We start from the raw sequence: 20,498 nt of genomic DNA on the forward strand, positions 1-20,498 counted from the left end.
TATCACTTTGAAAAAAGGCATATATAACCTCGCTGAACTATACATTCTGCGAAAATAGTTTGTATAGTTGCATTAAGAAAAACTAAATCTTATAAGACTGCATATCAGCACCATTCTGTCTGTGGTCTAATTGAGGCTCTTGGCATGTGCATTTTATTCACATGATATACTCTAATTGCAATTGCAGTTTAGTTAATTTAGAAGCATTTTATAATTTATTTGATATTAATTAAAGTTCAAAAAATTCCCATTGATGTGTCAGAGGCTTAAGGTACCAATAAGAAACTTCAAGTCTGCAAATTGTAAAGAATTTTAACATAATTTTTGAGAATGACTGAACTTTTTTTTATATTTGGAGGACATTTGCATATGTTATCTAATAGTCGACTTAAACAACAAACAATTTCAAAAACCTTGAGGCAAACAATAATAGCCAGCAAAACATTTGGATAAATTTCAACAAAACTGTTGAATCAATGCAAGCTGCAAAAAGACATCACGAACAGAATTTTACGTTCAATCGCTGCATTTCCAACAATTTCTATCCGTATGTATTTAAATCTTGAACTTTGTGTATTCCATATTGATATTACGAAATAACTTTTATCGTGATGTCTAAATTCTTAAATCAAGCTGACCAAATATATTAGAAAAGGTGGAAACCAATCAAGGTAGCGTTAAATAAGGAAGTTGTTGAGAAACAGATACCATACAAAATATAATAACAAGTCAAGATAACAAATAGAAATATCAGTCATTAACCTTATCTAATATAGATAAAATATGGTTTATGTACGGCAACACAAAATTTAGGCATCAAAAGTTAACAAGAGAATAACAATAAATCGGGTTAATCGTCAACATGGCTGTAATCAGCATACAATTATTCTGGTACGCAACAAATGTAATTGTGTCTGGGATTTTTTAAAGGTTTCTGGTACTTTCCATTTTTTCTCACTTTTCATAGGGAAGACTATCTAAGATAAGATCATTATTTAGGGAAATTTTAATGAATCAACTTGATATCATTGATCTATTAATTTTCAGAAGTCATCAATAATCAAGGGTTGCTTCAACAGTGGAATTATGCTTTAAAACTTACTTGGATCAATGAGCTTTATTCTTTTAATTTTCCTTAGTACGGGTCTGACTCTCTCGGGAAAGTTTGTCTTTTTTTTCTTGAATTTTGTTACTTTTTTTTTTAAATGGCTCTAAAAATATTGCAATGCTGATTATTTCGAATTGAATCGTCTAAGAAAAGAAACTTGGCTGATTTTCATTTACAATGACAGGTCAATAACTAAACCAATCCGTAAGGTTTAATCTGTATGATACATTTGAAAAGAATGAAAGAACACTTTTGCTTTTTGTCAATTTCCATCAACGTCTAGCCAATTAGTCTGGAAGGAACACTTATTTTTCATTGAATATATCTACTCTCATATCGGTGTTATGATAAGCAAGCTTTACATGTTATTAGCGCTTCTACTTAATATTTCACCTTCGTATTAATGTCACGAGTCGGTACATAATCTTGTCAAAGCAATCTTTTTTAACGCAGCAAACCGGATGTACGGCATCGTACAGTGTAATTTACCCTTATTAATCCTCTTTTGTTGTCGAATCACTTATTACGTTCAGACATCCCAGCGTTGGGTCTTAATTAGTCGACTTCACAAAATTATATGTCATGGTGTATAGAATTATTATACCTGATCATTTTTCTAAAGTTACACAAACAAGTAAGGACAAACGATATTCTAACTCATAAATCATAAACAAATTGACAATGCAGTGTCAAAATTACAAAAAGTACAAAAGTACAAAAACAAAAACTCGATTCTTCAAATATGAAATATAAGAAGATGTGGTATGACTTCCAACGAAACAACCCTCAACTTCAGAGACCAAATGAGTTAGAGTTGGCAATTGTAAGTCAACGTTAACATTTCTGTATTGTCTTAAATCATGTTGCAAAGGGACACCTTTTCGTGCTTATGAAAAGTCTACATAACCTTTAACAATGATAAAGTACAATGTATTGTAATAAAATAAATGAAAGACGACATTTATTATCAAATTATACGTAAAGTTTTGTTAAAACTGACTTTCTGACAGAAACTGTTCCAGTTGCGTCTCAAATAATAATGATGTTCGTCGGACAAATGCTATAAAAAGTCCTCTTAGAAATATTACCAATTATCTTAACAGTATCTAATGTAATATATACTTTAGTAAATTGCCTACAACCTTTCAGACACTGCATCTGGTCATTGCTTAAAATAATACTTGTATTTCATTTTCTGTCATAAAACAGATTTCCTTGAAATGATTAATGATACTATATTGATCAGAACGTTTGATTGGGAAAAAAGATATCCAAATAATGCATAAATACTGTATAAAATCAATCTAATTAATCATAAAAACAAATCTGATTTCATATTCCTTCTGTAAAATATTAATACTGCCAGTTTTATATAGAAAGTTATGAAATCAGTCATTGACGTTGTTGTTTGGTGAGATATCAGAAATTGTTCCTAAACAATGAGACATGACATGCAATAGCAGTTTGTCTACCAATAAAATACTTGCCAATGGAGATTAAATGGTATGTTTCTTTAAACATCACAGACTGTGCGCAGCTAATATGACCTCTGACGATTAAAGTTTATAAAATCTATTTCCATTAAAAGTACAAAGAGAACGAACTTAGTTAACCTAACGCAGACAATTCACTATCAGCTTATGTATTATCATTACATTTTGCTATATCATATCTACGTTACTTGTATCAATGTATTTAATAGAACAGTCCAGAAGTTGTCTGATATTAAGCCTTATAACTATGAAAAAGATTAGTATAAGTTGTTTTTTGCAGTTTGTGACTACATATTTTATCAAATATTAATAAACACAAGAAGGTCAGCTGGTCAATATTTTTAATTTCATGATTGACCACAGTTGATATATAATATATTATGATATTTTGTTTGTTTGACAGCAAAGAAAATCAGTTTTTCCTTTTCAACTTATAAATGTCAAAATCAAGGTGAAATGTATGGACCATCCTTAGGCATAGTTTTTTCTTCTTTTTTTCAGGACGATATTTTTAGTTATTAAGTGCGGGGTAACTAACATGCATGTATTTTGTTATTATGTATTGCGTATGTGCTATGGCTTGGGCGATCTCTCCATTAATTTTAATGACGTTCTAAATTACACATATTACCAGGTGTGTACTTAAATGTGCCCGGTTTTTTTTTTTTGGAAGACTACCGTTTCTATGTCTTTAGTTTTATATGCTGTGTTTTATTTACTATTAGTCATCCGGCAGTTATCAGGGTTGTTCCAAATTTTACACCTGGGTTGAATATCGTATAATCTGAGGCGAAGCTTACTAACATAAATTATTTATGATTTGTTGCTTGCTGTGGCCTCTTTTGTTTGTAATCTATTGCTTACTACATTGCTTTTAGTTGTTGCTTACTGGTCTGATGATGTTTTTTTAGTTATGGCTTGCTGACCTGATTAGCCTTTTTTATGTTATTCTTGCTGTTTTATATTGTTTGAAATTTACTGCTTACTGGTCCACATTGGTTGATATAGATTACTTATTAATATTATTTGCTTGCTGTTCTATATTGATTGTGATTTATTTCTTGCAGACCTTACTCATTTGATATTCATTCTGTGATGGTCTATATATTTGTTATGACTGCCTCATAAATGACATTCTCTATGGAAGTTCAACGTCTAAAGACACATTTGAACTTAAGTAAGGACATTTTTAGCAATACTATTAAAAAGTTGATTTTCTAACCTGTTTGTATTTATTTGACTGTTATTGGTTTTGTAAGGGCTATTTTGTAGAAACAGTTAATTTTTATTTATTCACGGTGTACTTTTAGTTCCACGCATACCAATATTGCTATCAGCTTTCAAAAATGTGACATTTACGAGCAGATATATATTGACTTTACTTATAACATGGAAATCTAAATTTCATGAGGCGTCTTGCCAATTATTGTCACGTTGCACAATTATGGTTATAGGCTAGGGTTGCACTCACAATTAAATCAATATGACAGAACTATAAATAACCTTCATACAAGCTTGAGGTTTAACTTGCTATCAAACCGGTTTAGACCCACTATTTTCTTCTTGAAATGATTGAATTAAGTCAATAACACGATATAGCGGTAGTCCTTTCGTTCAGTATGTTGAATAATCGCACATTGTTGTCTTTTTCGAGGTTTTATGACTTCCCCTATTCGATTTACCTTAACCTTAAGAGTCGTATTTTTGTTAAAGGTTTTGTATACACTATCGGGGAAGACACTTTTTGTAATGTCAAGTTTAAATTAAATCTTGTGTACTTTTTCCTTATATTGCGGAAAAAGAAATTTTCCTCAAAACACGTTTCTCGTAAAAATGCGAAATAAGTCTTTACACTTAGGTTAAGACAAACTGTTGAGTGAAATATGAGTAGTCATTTAAAATAAGAATAAAATAATATTTTGAATTAAGAGAACGACTTACCTGATATTTATCATTACTAGCAACCATATACCAAAGGCAGCATAAATCATTTCTTTTGCATTTTATGAACTTTGAAGTATTTTCTTTTAACTGTAACAGGACAAGTTTTTTAAGTGACAGTTGCATCTGATGCAAATACAAAATTTCAATCCTGGTATCTACGATGAGTTCATTTATTGAAAGGCATCAGATATTGAATAAAGAAAAGCAAAGGATCCTTATTTTTTGGACGAACGAATATTGGCCGCATAAAAACGTACCCAGGGACGCTACTAGAACTTTAAATTGTTTAACACTATTTAAAATTTAACAAAATAATTATTGCAAATGAATCATCGGAATTGTAAGTTAATATAGCATAACTTACCTCGTTTCTTTATTCCTTTGGTTATCTGTTGAATCAGAAAGCATATGTCATATATATATATCTTTTTTTAAATCAATGATTATGTAGTTCTTTTCGCCATCAATACCACACAACACGATATCAGTACATGACACCTGAAATTAATTTATAAATATAATAATATATATGCATGATTCCAAAATGGATGCCTAATTTGGTTGATTAATAAAAAGAAAACTATTTAAGTGTCTACTGTAGATTTCCAAATATTTTCAATATGGGTAGCTTAGCTAAAACAATAGATAAAAGAAAATTAGTATGCGACTGTCATAATGGAGGGTTTAGATAGCTATCAAACCAGGTTTATTCCACCCTTTTCCACATGAGGATATGTCTGTAATATATATAATATTCAAGTTTTCAAGTATATGCTATTTTTGTTACAATTTTTGTAACCTGATGTCTTATATGTCTAAATACATATCCAAGTTCGATATAAAAGGAACGTTAAATCCAATACCCTACGTAAACGTAGGGAGAATGCAACGGTCTTTGCAATTTTAAGAATCGTTTGAACGACAGCTTCTCTGTCCCTATTAAAATTTACATATTCTAGTGACGTTCAAGCCCACTCACTTTTGTTCTATCCCGTCCGTACAAATTTGTAGTACTTATAATTCGAATTGTTTGTTTATTTCAACTCATCTTGAATACTTTTGTACTATTTGTATTCAAAGAACAATATAAAGGAATAAGTCGGCCCTACATTAAAATTTGGAAATGTGTTATAAATACCAATGAGACAACTATCCGCTAGCTTGGTACCGTTAATTTTATTTCAGTTGTAGAGGATATAAGATATAAGAGAAACTAATCTTATAGTCAGTTATAAATGGTCTCTACATGAAAAAGTTGACAAATTTCAAACGAGAGAATCGACAAACCACATATTATATACATGAATCAGTGACATTCACTGAATAACGTATACACGTTCCAGACTTGAAACATATAAATAATGCAAGGGGGTTAAACTTGTTAAAGTGCTCACTCTGTCCTCTTACATGATACAGTGGTGAAGCAGCATAACATGTTTATAAACTTAGCTTTAATCTTTAGATTAAACCGCATCACAACTAACCTAAATACGAAATCAACGATACAAGAGTACATGAACTCGCCTTACTTTCAATTCGTTCAAATCCAATTATAACTAATACCTAAGGAATATTCTTCAAGACTAAAGTATTAGTTAGTACTCATTCAACAGATATTGTTAAAGTAAGTCATAATCAATGTGAGAATTGCATGACCTTGTACAATGCAACAATTTAAGAAAATAGGATGGAGGATTATTAATACTAATAACTTCACGTTTAGCAATATATAAACCTTTATATGTTGTGAATGTGAAATTCATCAATTGCTTATCCTTTTTTGTTTTATAATAATACAGCGGCTAATAAATATATTGGCTTGATGTGAGAATTTTCATAACTTTGTGTTGAAAGCCTCACTGTGAGAAGAAAACAGCAACTGAACACGTTTAGTCATTTGCTTTCTTGGGTGTTTTTTGTTTTGCATTTTCTGATTTTGTGTCATTAATAGATATACCATATCCTCTGTTTTTTCTGATATATATATAAATTCTTCACCGACTTACGTGGACAATCAGTTGTGTAATTTATCCAAAGGAACTATTCCTTAAGATAAATGGTATATAAATCAAATCGGTATCCCTAATGGGAAAGTTCTCACTAATTGCTGAACAATAAATTCGTGATGACATTCATTGTATAGTAAATCTAAAGTAAATCACCATGGTTAACCTTGCTTTAACGTCAGCCTATTCATCAATTCTCAAATCAATGTGAAGCTGAACAATATTCAAATAATCATGTTTAATTGCATCGTTTTTTTTATTGCTAGATCGCCTTTACGAAAACACATAACAAAGTACGTTTAACTGATGTTCTTCACAGACCTCCATAAAACGGACGTTCAGCAAACACGCACGAAATTCATTTGTATACCACAACACCTTTTACGGACGAAAAGCATTATTTTGTTTAATTGAAGTAAATAAGGTATTTTATTAATTATATAAAAGAGCGGCAAAAGATACTAAAAGGGAATTAAAGCAAAAAACAACAGATAAACAATAGTATACACCAATAACAAAAACTAGGAGTTAGCTCGTGTGCTCTGGAAGAGAATCAATTATATTTGGAATGTAAAAACCTCGTCGGATGTTTGATATACATTTGAAAGTTGTTAAAGGTGTTGATTTTACCTGCTATAGGTAACCGCTCGGCCTCGAACCATAAGAAAAGCCCATTCCGCATGGTCAGCTACAGAGGGCCCCGAAACGACGAATGTAAAACCATCCAAACGAGAAAACTAACATCCTAATCAATGTACAAAACAATTCACGAAAAACAAATACATTGTATGTAACAAAGCAGAAGTTTACAATGATCTTCATAATTCCTTTAAATAAATTTATTCTGAAATGTAATTGTATACATCAGAGTTTTATTGTAATCAATCAAACCATCACTCTGTATGTATTTATATGCATATATGTTCTATATACATTTGTTGCTTATATCAACATTGCATACGTTTATGCTTCAATAAGACTGTTCATGACGACCATACACTTAATCTGTTTGACGAGTTTGGTTCATTTTTGGGGGGATGATGTTTTGTTTTTATTTATTAGTTGAAATTAGCTTTGCACCAATATTTTTAAATGCAAGTGCTGTTATGCCATTACCTTGTATCTTTGTTTTCTTTTATGCAAGTGTTGTTTTTTCCGATCAAAGGAGTCAAACCTTTTCCGTCTGACATTTACAGTTTGCATTTATAGTTTTATTCTTACACCGCTTTAAAAAAAACTGAAATAGTGAGGGGAACACTGACAAACATGTTGAACCCCACGATATTGTTTAGTATTCTGTCTCAAGTCAGGATACTGGAATTGTTTGCCATTGCATATATTTTAATGTCGTTTATTATTGTTATAGATCGGCATGTTGCTGTTCTATTTTAAAGTGATTTAAACTGTCTCATGCCAGGGTCAGTCATGTATGGATTTTGCTCATTGTCATACAGACCCCTATATTTTCTTACATCCTTCTCGTTTGCACTTTGTAGGTCAGTTGTCACATTTTGATTAAATCACACTTTTTTTCAAAATATGCAACAGTGGAATAATGCTAGCTTTGGCTTCCAGCATCACTTAAGAGACATTGATTGTCGAAATGCGCATGTGGTGCTGAAAAATTGGTACCGTTTATTAAGTGATACATCGATTTAATCTGTTCTTAATACCATTTATGCATGTTTTACTTGTGTTCATGACGTGTAAAACATACATATTATATTATAACATACGAAGTTTATTCATAGTAATAAACATTCGTTTGATGTACGTTTTAGTTGTTTGTTTTCTCTTAATCGATTTAAGATTTTTGAACAGCGGTATACAACTGCTGCCATGATATTTTACGTACATAAATTGTAGCTATTTTGATTAAGATCTACTACAACGGTTAAAGAAGGAGAGCTAAATAATTTCTTTTTTAAACATTATTATGTGTGATTTTGATCATGAATTTCAATAAATTCGTTTGTAATTTCTGGGTTTTTTTTAAAAACATTTTATGTTTATTTGTTTGTAAATAAACAATGTGAATTGACCATCAATATTCAGAGACGAATTCATATATTCACATGACAACTGAAATGTGAAGGTGTCGTCCTAATAGCGATCAGTGTTTACTTGAAACCAAGAATCTTGAACAGTTTGAAGTCGCAGGACAATGTGTGCCCTTTATTCAAAATTTATGTGTTAAATACAAAGTATGGACAGAATATTTGACTTACATTTTCAAGATTGTTGTGAGCGTTTCTCATGATGTTTAGTCAATAAAAATACCCTTATTAATATAAAATAGAAGATGTGGTATGATTGCCAATGAGACAACTATCCACAAAAGACCAAAATGACACAGACATTAACAACTATAGGTCACCGTACGGCCTTCCACAAAGAGCAAAGCCCATACCGCATAGTCAGCTATAAAAGGCCCCGATAAGACAATGTAAAACAATTCAAATTAGTCTTTGTTAAATTTGCACTTTTCAAAAAAATGTGCAGAATTTATCTTTGTTTCAAATAAAGAAATACTTGGCATGAGTAAAGTTTTATCCTGTCCAGTATTATAGAAAAAATTTCACATAACATTTCATTACATATAAGAAAATAACCATCATTGGAAGTTAACCAATCAAATTTCTCCCCTTATTCTATCTGTGTACAAGGTTTAGTCACCATGTAACCTCAAGATAACAAAATATTCTATAGAAATCCCAAATAAAAAATAATGGTGTTTTGTAATACCCAAGACATATGTTTATGACACAGAAATTGTTTTACTGCAATAAAATTTAGGATTAATAACCTACAACTGTCAAATTTAAGGGAATATTTTTTTCGACCTACTTTCGTATACAACCGGATGTGACGTACCATGATTTAGTGGTATTATACCTCAAACGAGAAAACTAACGGCCTTGTTTATGTAAAAAAAAATGAACGAAAAACAAATGTGTAACACATAAACAAACGACAACCACTGAATTACAGGCTCCTTACTTGGGACAGGCACATACATAAAAAAAGTGGTAATGAGTAAGATATGAGTTACGTTTTCATATTTTACTATAGAAATAATGAAAGTAAAAAGTTTAGAAAATGTTTAGCAACACGAGGATGCCACATGTGGAGCAGAATCTGCTTTTTCCCGGAGCACCTGATATAACCCCCAGTTTTTGTTGGAGTTTGTGTTACTCAGTCATAAGTTTTCTTTGTTCTGTTTTTTGTTCTGTTTTTTGTGTTTTTGTTTGTCTTTTTTTTCGCCATGGAGTTGTCAGCTTATTTTCTACATTTGAATTTGAATGTCCCTTTGGTATCTCTTGCCACTCTTTTAGTCTGACCTATTCACGACCCGGCTATATATGTTTCGTTAAAAATATTTTGGAAAGTTTCGGTATGCACGAAAAATATTGAATTGCATAATTTGTTATCTATTGATAACCGACAATTTTTAATGAGAATATTAGAGTTCCAATTATACTTAAAAATACAAAACTTCTATACAATAAGGACTGATGAAATAATACATTGTAAGCTGGGTGTTCTTTAAGCTCACACCTGCCAGTAATGCTTCTTGTCCAGAAATAGAAGACATATGACCATTAGTTGACCACTACTGTGACTCTAAAACATTAACAAACTTTCACAACATCTGCTTTACATATTAGATTTGTTCTTGTTTGGCTTTTTCCCACTTACTAATGGAGATAACAGCTGGTCAAAGAGTTATTTGTCATTTATTTTCTACACGGACTTAATAAACTAGACTAATGTAGTTCAGACAATTATATATGAGTGGGAAATTGAGGTCACGATTAAACTGAGTAGATTATTATCAGTAAAGAATTTAATCAAGCATTTATTTTTTTGCAAATGAAATATCTATTTATTTATAAACAAAATAAATTGCGGAAATACTATGTAAATTCAATAACATGTGATATTTAACAAAATAAAACAAGTCCAAGATGCCATAATCGATAACAAATGATCCTCAAATTGCACTGAAACCACTTTCAGCAACAGTCTTCATATTTGATTGTCATGTCTGTTTATATTGTTTATATCAAATAACGAGAGTCTAAGAAAGATGATGTGAATAAGTTTATCATAATCTTTTATTCAAGTAAATGTAGTAACTAATATAACTGATGCCTAATTTTTGTCATGTCACTTTTAATAAGATAAAACTTTTGGGTTGCAGAGCTGTTATTAAAATTCGTAACCATTTTCTTTGGTCAAATGTTGTGACAACAATTGCATGTTTTGTACGACATCAAATACTTGGTACAAAATAGATTGAATACAACAGTGTAAAACATTTATGATCTGATTTCTATGGTTTGATTTTTGGAATTTTACAACAGGAAAACAAGGGATGTAAACTCTACATATCTAAATTGTATACCATGTAAATTTGCAACAAACATGAATCAGAAGTAGGTTATATAAGTATCGATTATGAAGCCTGTAGTTTTTCATTAAAGGGGAAATATCCAATATGCTTACATAAAAGTAATTTAGTCAGGAATTTCATTGATTTCACTTCACAAAGTTCATAAAGTTCACAATCAATGTATGGAATACAAAAGCAAACGGAAGGAAAAAAAAGACAAACAACAATAATTGCAATATAATCAATAAAACACTGAATCGGATGTCTTTCTTTTATGGTCTAGCAATATTTTGTCTGTACAGATTTTTATTCAAGATGGACGATGACCCTGCCTTCAATTTGTTTGATTCATTTACATGTTTTTGCCGTATTCTTAAATTTTCTCGAGATTTGATGAAAAAAAAAGAACTTCAATTGTACCACCACGAGTCCCATAACAGATGTGCTTCCATAAAACTAAGATATGCTGACAATACTCCTATCAAGGGCACCGGATTCTATGTCCTCTTTTCAAGTGAACGTGACAACATACTTATGCTTCCGTTACAGCCAATAAATCGTTTATCTGAGGCATGGGGCTTAATTACTGCCGGATAGGAGATGTCAATGTGAATACTATTCTTTAGTCGAGTGAATAATTGGGGTTTTGAATAAAATGATATGTTGTTTTAACATCAGTAAGACACGAATTTATCAACAAAAGCATAAAATAAAAGCATAAACACAGTTTGCTTATGGTTTTGAAGACCGATAAATGATTCCGTTTTTTTCGATTCGAAATATAAGAAAGTAGGACAAGCAAGGAACTGAAGTATAAAACATTATCAAGCTTGAGTACGTAATATTTTAATATTTTACTTTAATAAGCTAATCAAACGATATTGGAACTTTCACAAACAAACCATCTGCCACGCAAATACTTATGGATAATAATAGTTCATAAACATTGATTAAAGTGCATATTTTTATATTTACCTGACCGACTAAGAATTCCTTTTTATAACTTACTATTTCTCCTGAGGAGCTGCTTTAAATTTGTTATTTGTTCGTTAATCAGATCATGAGGATTTTGTAGCCGACCAGCTATACATTACACTGAAGAAGGCGTTCATCACTAATAACACTACTTTTGAGGACTTATTTGCAACATATTGTGACAACATACGTAAAAAAGTCAGTTTAACAAAAACTGTCTGTAATGTAAAATGTTAATCAATTTTACACAAAGGGAGAACTTTTTCGTTTGTCTGACTGAATTTCTAATTTTACCTTTAATATAAAATATATTGGTGTGTTAATAAATATAAGGTAGTACAATACAAAGATTTATTTCACTCCCAATCAGACAACTTTAAACTGATGTAATTCATTTCATCCTTCTTTAAATTTTATAAATAAGGTACCAAAAGAAAGAAGAAAGATTAATCTTTCAAATTGTGATAATTTCATTATGAAATAATTATTACATAATCAATTGTTATGTAATTAGTTCATATATTTTGATGTCCACACTTGAATGAATTTAGCGTCTTTGTTCTTCATAGCATCCCAAAATATTTTATAGATTCTTGTACAACACAGCTTGAACTCCGAAACCATGTCTCAGATTTCCAAGAACATCAATAGAACAAATTTTATACCCAATTGAATTTAGTGATCTCATATGAATTGATGTTGCAAACTTCATTGAAGATTTATGAGAGAATGAAATACAATAGGACAAATCTGAGACATCGTTTTGGAGGTCAAACTGTGTTGTGCAAGAATCTATCAAATATTTTGGGATGCTATGAATAAGAAAGAAGCTAAATTCATTCAAGTATCACATCACAATATAGCAACTAATTACATAACCAATAATTATGTAATAATTATGTCATAATGAAATTATCACAATTTGAAAGATTAATCATTCTTCTTTCCTTTGGTACCTCATTTATAAAATTGAAAGAAGGATGATTGGAATTACATCAGTTTAAAGATGTCTGATTGGGGATGAAAAATCTTTGTATTGTGCTACCTTAAGGTAAGCATGGTTCATAAAATGATATACCAAGGCATTTAACGATTAAATATTTACTTGTAGATTCGAAGTTCGGTATTTTTGTGATTTTACCTTTAATTATTCAATAAAAATAAAACAGTTTTTATAAGAGTTGTTTCATTTTATTACACACAGTTGTACAGTGACAAATTGATGCACTTTAAGATTCAATGGGTTTATCTACCTCATACCATATTTTGGTCTTGTTTTGAATATAGCTGTTATAGATATCCTTCAATTCAAGACTGTCGTAATACTTATATGGTACATATTTTTCAAACTTGTGATCATATATCAAGGAAGAGGGGACTTTTTTTACACCTATTTAAACATAGGTACATCTTAACTTATATTTAAGCCCACAACACTTGCTTCAAACAGGTGAGACCATTACAAAATCTATTGTAATTCACGGACACATTCAATCAAAATATATTTAAGTTATGAGCGTTAGTCGCAAACATGTTTTTAAATAGCTGAACGCTGGATGATCTCATTGTGGTTTTTTTATCAGTTCAACAAAAAATATGATAAATGTTGATTTACAACTGACTTTTTTACAAACATTTTGTTATACAGAGAATATATGCAATTTAAAAACGCATTCTCCAAATCCAGGTATTAACAAACATCACAGTCCTTAATCACATGCACACCTTCAATATATTTACAAACAGCCAGCAAAGTGAAAATTTACTAGCACTCAAACTATAGGACTTTTCGGAAACGCTACGCACCTCCTTTGCAAATAAATACAATAAAAACGATGCCACAAATACAAATTTTAACTCTCTCCTAAAAGAGCAAATATTAATAAAATGCAAACCCTTGACCACCTACACACCTTCAGTATATGTTTAATTCTAACATTACGTCCTTCAAACGCTTTGAGAACCCATCCGTGGTAATATATGAATATATTGATAGGGCTGTTCCGATCGTACACCAAAGTCATATGCTTTTTCATGAATTAAGTACCCGACGTCATAGAACAATGACATAAGAATATAAGCTTTTTTTCGGAACAATACACGCTTGTGAAACCGAATATCTATCATAACTACACGGAAACGTTAACAAACGATGCTAAAATGTTGTATCAGCCATTTTTTTTTTATACATATAAGACATATAAGTAAATTATCATTTTAAGTCATCCAAAACTATCTATATGCGTCATTGTAAATAGTTTAAGCATGTCAATAATTCAGCTTGCTCCGTTTTTTCATACGCCAATTTAATAGTGCGTTTATCCATGGAAACGGAAAATACTTGCCTCCACCTAGAGCGCTTCGATCCAAAAGAATTGCCGTATTTGTCCTATTAGAATCGAAATAATTCATGGGGTCTTGAATTTATCGCGATTTTACCACGGGTTGTCCCTTTATGCCGATATTTTACCCCTCGCTATCGCTGAGGGTAAAATATTTGTCATAAAGGTCCAACCCGTTGTAAAATCACGATATATTCAAGCCCCCATGAATCATTTCTTAAGTAGACAACAAATTTCCTAGCATTCAAACTATAAAAGTACAGACGGAATGGCATTAAACAATATGTCTCCAACTTTATGTTGCGGGGGCATTACAATGAATAATTATCAGAAAGTAAAACCGAAATAAACATTTTTCTTTGTTGTTTTTTGTATTGGCATTTACACCAATTTATTCATTTCCGATATAAACTTAGCCATGACAAAAGGATTTTAGGCTTAGTAAAATAATGAATAATTCAAGCATATTATATTGAATCAAATGAACTTTATACTTACTATTTTAGCGATTACATGCCATAAATACAAAATGTTTTGTTTAAACCACGACTTTATCTCAATGCATATTATAATTGATTTTGTCACATATAATTAGGTTTGTTGTTCTTGTTAAAAATATAAAATAAGCGATGCATGCAAGTTATTTACTATGTTGATTAAGCAACCAATTAGCTGTGTTATCAACTTTCCATATTGACAGATCAAGGACGTAATATTTTGTTCTAAATTTGACCTTGTCAGCAATCGAGAACATATAAATCACATGCGTGTATTAAAGTGATGATACATTTCAGAGAAAACTGTCAAAATTGCTATATTATCGCCACATGCGCCAATAGCCAAAAAAGCCACATTTTCAAATTTTGGTTTATTGGTAAATAAAGGTAAATATCATACCTCAGTATGTTTTTCTATATAAAAAATAATGAAATAGTTGTGCTATTTCATTCCACAGACTATTTGCCAGTCAACATTTTCAAAGACTATTACCCTGGTTTACAGTTTCATAATCATCTTTCCCGTACTTTTTCATGCTTATTTTTCATTGAAAAATAATGATGTCATTGACTATTTTGCTTGGCAACGTCAAACTCTAATATTGTAAACGGTTTAATCTGTAGGTGTCGATTGTAATTTCACTTACAAGAAGCAATTATAAAAGAGAGAAAATCTTCGCGCGCATATTTAAAGATCTAAAATATAGTACCTTATTCATAATATGGGTTCGGTCGTCGTATTCTAAAAGTGAATTTGCGTTTGGTGTTGTTTAGCTTAAATTTGTCATATGCAAGGAAAATTTAACACAAGTATTTCTAGTCTTGATTCCAATTAATGAAATATTTAGAAAGACAAGAAAAACTATTAAAAAACGTATAGTTCATCTTGTGCATGTTAAGTTATGTGACATTTTTCTTTTCTTTCAGATGAAATATGTACACTTTTAGAAAATTAGTTGATTTGGTATATGAAAACACTGAATGACTATGTTGTTCAGTATAATAAAACACCTAATGACTGGTTGTGCGGGTAATAGCAAGTTTGTTGTCCCTTTGCATACCAACTATTGCTATCGGCTTTGCCTCGAGCAATAGTTGGTATCTCTGAGACAACAAACTTGCTATTACCCGCACACCCAGTCAATAGGTGTATACTATAGTCAATCGGTAACGCGAAAACAAATGCGGGTTGTGTCAGTTGTGGGGGCATTACAATGATTAAGAAAGTTATTTTTTATTGTTTTTTTGCATTGACATTTACACCAACTTATTCATTTCCTATACAAACTCAGCATGACAAAAAGGATTTTCAGCTCAGTGAAATAATTAATAACTTTACACATACCATGTTAACGATAACTCGCCAGAAATATAACTATTTTAACCCTGACCATATCTCAATGCATATTATAATTGATATCAGTCACTTTCGGAATTATATTTTCTTCTTGTTGTTAAAAATTGTTGATATAACACAAGCGATGCATGAAAGTTCTGTGTTGATAAAAACAAAAAAATTTCATTTGTTATAAACTTTTAATTTTGACAGATGAAAGACGTAAGATTTTGTTCTAAATTTGACCTTGTCAGTAATCGACATAGAACATATAAATCACTTATTCAAATCATTATACATTTTAGGGAAGACTGTCCAAAATTACCATATTGTTGATAGTCTTCAAATCAACTTATAACAAGTGAGATTGAATGCTGCACAGACTTCAGAGCAAAATGATGATAACTACACACAATTTGCCTTATTATCATATTTTACTGTCTACATGAAGTCAAAAGTAGTAGACCGCTGTTCAATACTCATCAATCAATAAAGCGAAAACAGCTTCGGGTTACTAACTTAAACCGAGGGAAACATATCAAATATACCTTTTTGGGGGTAGGGCTATGTATTTTATCTGATTTTGCCTAACACTCTAATTTAGATAAACACTAAATGTAAATTTCTTTCTATGTCATTTAAAGAAATTTCAACAAGTTTGATACACCTAAAAGCAGTGTTGATAGAGGACGTAGTCATTCAGACATTACCTCTACATATTTAAACCTGGTTCTCCCTTACCCAATGTAAAAGTAGTTATAGAATCATGATCACAAGTTTGTTTAACGCCTTAACGCCTAAACGGGAGTAGGCTTCGACATAGGAATCATCTGAGAAAATTAACAAAAGTCATAGATTATTACTGATAGGACACATTTGTATTGGACGAGAAAACACATGATTTTGTAAAAAAAATATTCTACCTGATTAAAAAAGTTTGTCCATATTCTGCTTCATATGAATAGCATGATAGAATGACCGAACATTTACATTATAGTTAACTTTAAAATCAGGTTAAATCCACTGTGTTCTACGTCAGAAAATGCCTGTACCAAGTCGGGAATATGACAGTTGTTATCCATTCGTTTAATGTGTTTGCTATTTGATTAGGGACTTTTCGTTTCGAATTTTTCATTTGTTAATTTTTGTTATTTTACATTGTTTATGTACCAATTGTACGAAAGCCGAGAAGGATCATTCAAAATTCAAAATTCAAAATTCAAAACTCAAAATTCATAATTCATAATTCAAAACATAAAGAATTCCGATTCCGGTTCCCGCCGTTTCTTTCTCACGTGGTCTCTGTGCCTCGACTTACCTCGGTGAAGGATGGCTGCTGGTTAAGATGTTATATATATAGTGTTTATTATAATGTTTAGAAATGTATACTAATTTATTAATTGAAGTAATGAATAATAATTAGAAAAAGGCTAAAGAAAATTAGCTAACAATTTTGTTGCAATTACACCAAAAAAATATAGGATGAATAGGACTCTTTGAAAAACGGTATTGAAATATTTATGTTTTGTAAATATTTACCTCTTACTCATTTGCTTTATAACTGTTTATTTGTGTACATAGAAAATTAATGACGCAAGGCTTATTTGACAAATGGCTAGTTTTATTATCTGCAGTTAAAGTTGAACTGTCAGATTAATTAAGACAAGTAACGATGTTTTGGGGTGTAGGGTAATAAAATTAGTTATGCCTATTTGTTTTGTCTAAAGAGAAAGTAATTAAACTCTATGATAAAGGTCAGTTGGTCAAGATACTAGAAGCTGTAGTACTGTCACGACTGTAAGAATTTTCCTTGATTGTTTTAATCAGTATAGATATAGTGCGGTGACAGAAGTGTAAAAAGTCGTCTAGATCGCGAGTTTAATCTCCCCAAATAACACACGGCTAAAAATGGTCTTAACTTAAAGACCAATATGTCTTCTTTAGTTTTTGCCCTGTCGTCAGAATTTTGTACAGTCACATTTTTCTAAAAAGTCGTTTTAAATGACTGGTAGTATATTGAAAAAAATGTGTATGTTTGCTTATATCAATTCAAATAGTTTTTCCTGAAGCTATTCTTATATGTCAAAATATTCTATTCGGTATTTTATTTCCTTCTAATCAATAAAATTTGCGAAGTTTAGACTCAAACTTTAGTTTCTTCTTCATAGTATTAATAGAAAATATCCAATAATATTCTAAGCATACAGTATTTAATAAAACTAATAAGTGATAAAAATTTCGGAACCAAAATATGAAAAAAACCTGAAGAAATCAATGGAAAAAGAATTTCAACACGGAACTCAATCACTTGCCTTCCGTCACATTTTGTGTATTAGTCAATAATTTGCTCTCAAATGATATATGCAATTACTACCTTTTTCGCTATTATATACGCATATTTTCAATTGAAGTGCACTGATATATGCCACATAATTTGTTTGTATGTGTTTATATTCTATGTTTTTTCGTTATAAAACATCAAATATATTTTGTCAGAAAAGTCTTATTGTAAAATCAAAATAATTGACGGATAGTTTCAGTAAATATTCCGCGATATGCCAAGTCCTTTGCAACTTGCTCAATTAAGTTCAAAGAAAAGACAAAAGTCTTTACATTTTATGTCGATTGAAATTTTGAGTCAATTTACCAGTTTAGGGAAGTCGATTTGTGTATCTGCATTGCATAAAAGATTGGATGAGGTGAACATCAAGATGTTTCATGCCATTCTGTTAATTTGAAGAACTCCGTGCAGGCAGTTTATCATCGTTCATACTACAAAACTTAAACAAGTAAACATATGTGTTCCCCCTTTTAGAAGCTTCTAATCTGATATTTAATGACGACATACAATTATCTGACTGTTAATTGTCCCTCAGTTTCGGGTATTTGTACACGTTCTAGAATGCAGTCGTTTAACTGGAGCGCTTGTATAATGTCCATAATAAAGACCTCACTAAATTTGTATCAAATGCACTTAACAATGTCTATTGTACCTGTTTCATTTCACATAATATCTTTCTTTTCTTCTGTAGGATAGCAAGTTGTTTAAATATAAGCCTGTTGAGAATAAATTGCATGCAAGTTTTTCCCTAAAAATGCAAAAATATTTGTATCAGACCATACTGTTTGTAAGAAAAGTTAATTGCAAGTGTCTTTTTGTGCTCAGATTTGTTGTATCATGTCACATGAGTATAGAAATGATAAAAAAGACACAAATTTTTATTTCTTGTAGCCTCAATATGCATTTTTTAATGTAAATATGTGGCACGGCCTAAATTGACCCTAAATTTTTTCCAGTCTTACTTGGCCTAAGACCCTTTTCAACTAATATGATATGTTATTTGTAACTTTTCTATTAATTTAAAGTACTTTCAATACATATGTAAGGATTATTTATAGCCAAAAAGCTTCACAAATTTAAAATTGCTGGAAAATATTACATCTTCATGTAAGGCCCCCCTTCATTGAAAAACCTCAATTTTTAGGTGCAGTCTCATATAAATTTGACTTTTGAATAATTATGCCAAGTCTGATAAATCAAATGAGTACTCTATTGCTTTTAGTACATGATAAGTTATATATTAAGGCATTTAAATAGTATTTTTATTGCAATATTTTAATTTTTAAAGCCCCAAATGTTGATAGTTGAAATTTTTCAATTTTAACGTCAAAATTTTACACGCAAAGATGAGTATAGAACTTAACTTAATGTCTATAACATACATCCTGTTGTCATGAAACTGTGTAAGCAGTGTTATAATTCATTAAGCTTTGGTCATACCAAATTTTTTTAAGATTTGTCAACTCTTTCTACCCTATTAGGTCCGAGACCACCATTGTCGTCCCTTGATTTTCGTTGTTCACAAATATAGTCCCTAGTGTTGATAGTGGGTTACTTGCCATTAATTTTTATACCCCTTCCAAATTTATTTCTCAATGTTTAATGCCTCAAATTGCAAGTAGGGGGATGAAATTACACTGTAAAAAAATTTGGGTCCAGAATTTTAAAGGAAAATAGTGATTTGGTCCAGCTGAAAAAGGTTTAAAATTAGCACTTCGGAAGCTGTCAAAAGATTTTAAGACGCCCTAAACATACAATTGTCCATATTTTGAGTTAGAGCCGATGAAGTTTTCTATAATTTTGATATAATTTTTCCCAAAAGTTGTACAACACACTGTAAAAGTTTCTTTGAGAAAGCGCAGGTGGGATTTTTTTATTTTCATTTATGTTCTAAAAGAAATGCACTACGAAATAACGACATAGCTAAAGATGTCGTAATAACGACATGTTATGTCGAAATTACGACATAAAATATTTTTTTTGAATGACCCTTATCGGCTTCCGTATGAACATAACTTAGAAAAGGGAAACAAAAAATTCGGCTATTTTTGTCATTTCTA

General features: G+C 30.8%; 1 protein-coding gene across 1 annotated transcript in view; it reads right to left on the minus strand.

Annotated features, from left to right (window-relative positions):
- The window catches only part of LOC139524648 (QRFP-like peptide receptor), a 31,697-nt gene extending 16,893 nt beyond the window's left edge, over nt 1-14,804 (minus strand). The window contains exons 1-3 of the mRNA XM_071319605.1: nt 14,763-14,804; nt 4,910-5,043; nt 4,543-4,632 (exon numbers count right to left, since the gene is read on the minus strand). The gene's annotated coding sequence lies outside the window, so the exon portion shown is untranslated. The remainder of the gene's footprint in view (nt 1-4,542; nt 4,633-4,909; nt 5,044-14,762) is intronic.
- Nucleotides 14,805-20,498: the final 5,694 nt, after the last annotated feature.

Source organism: Mytilus edulis, chromosome 5, assembly GCF_963676685.1.
Source record: "Mytilus edulis chromosome 5, xbMytEdul2.2, whole genome shotgun sequence".
Lineage (NCBI taxonomy): Eukaryota > Metazoa > Mollusca > Bivalvia > Mytilida > Mytilidae > Mytilus > Mytilus edulis.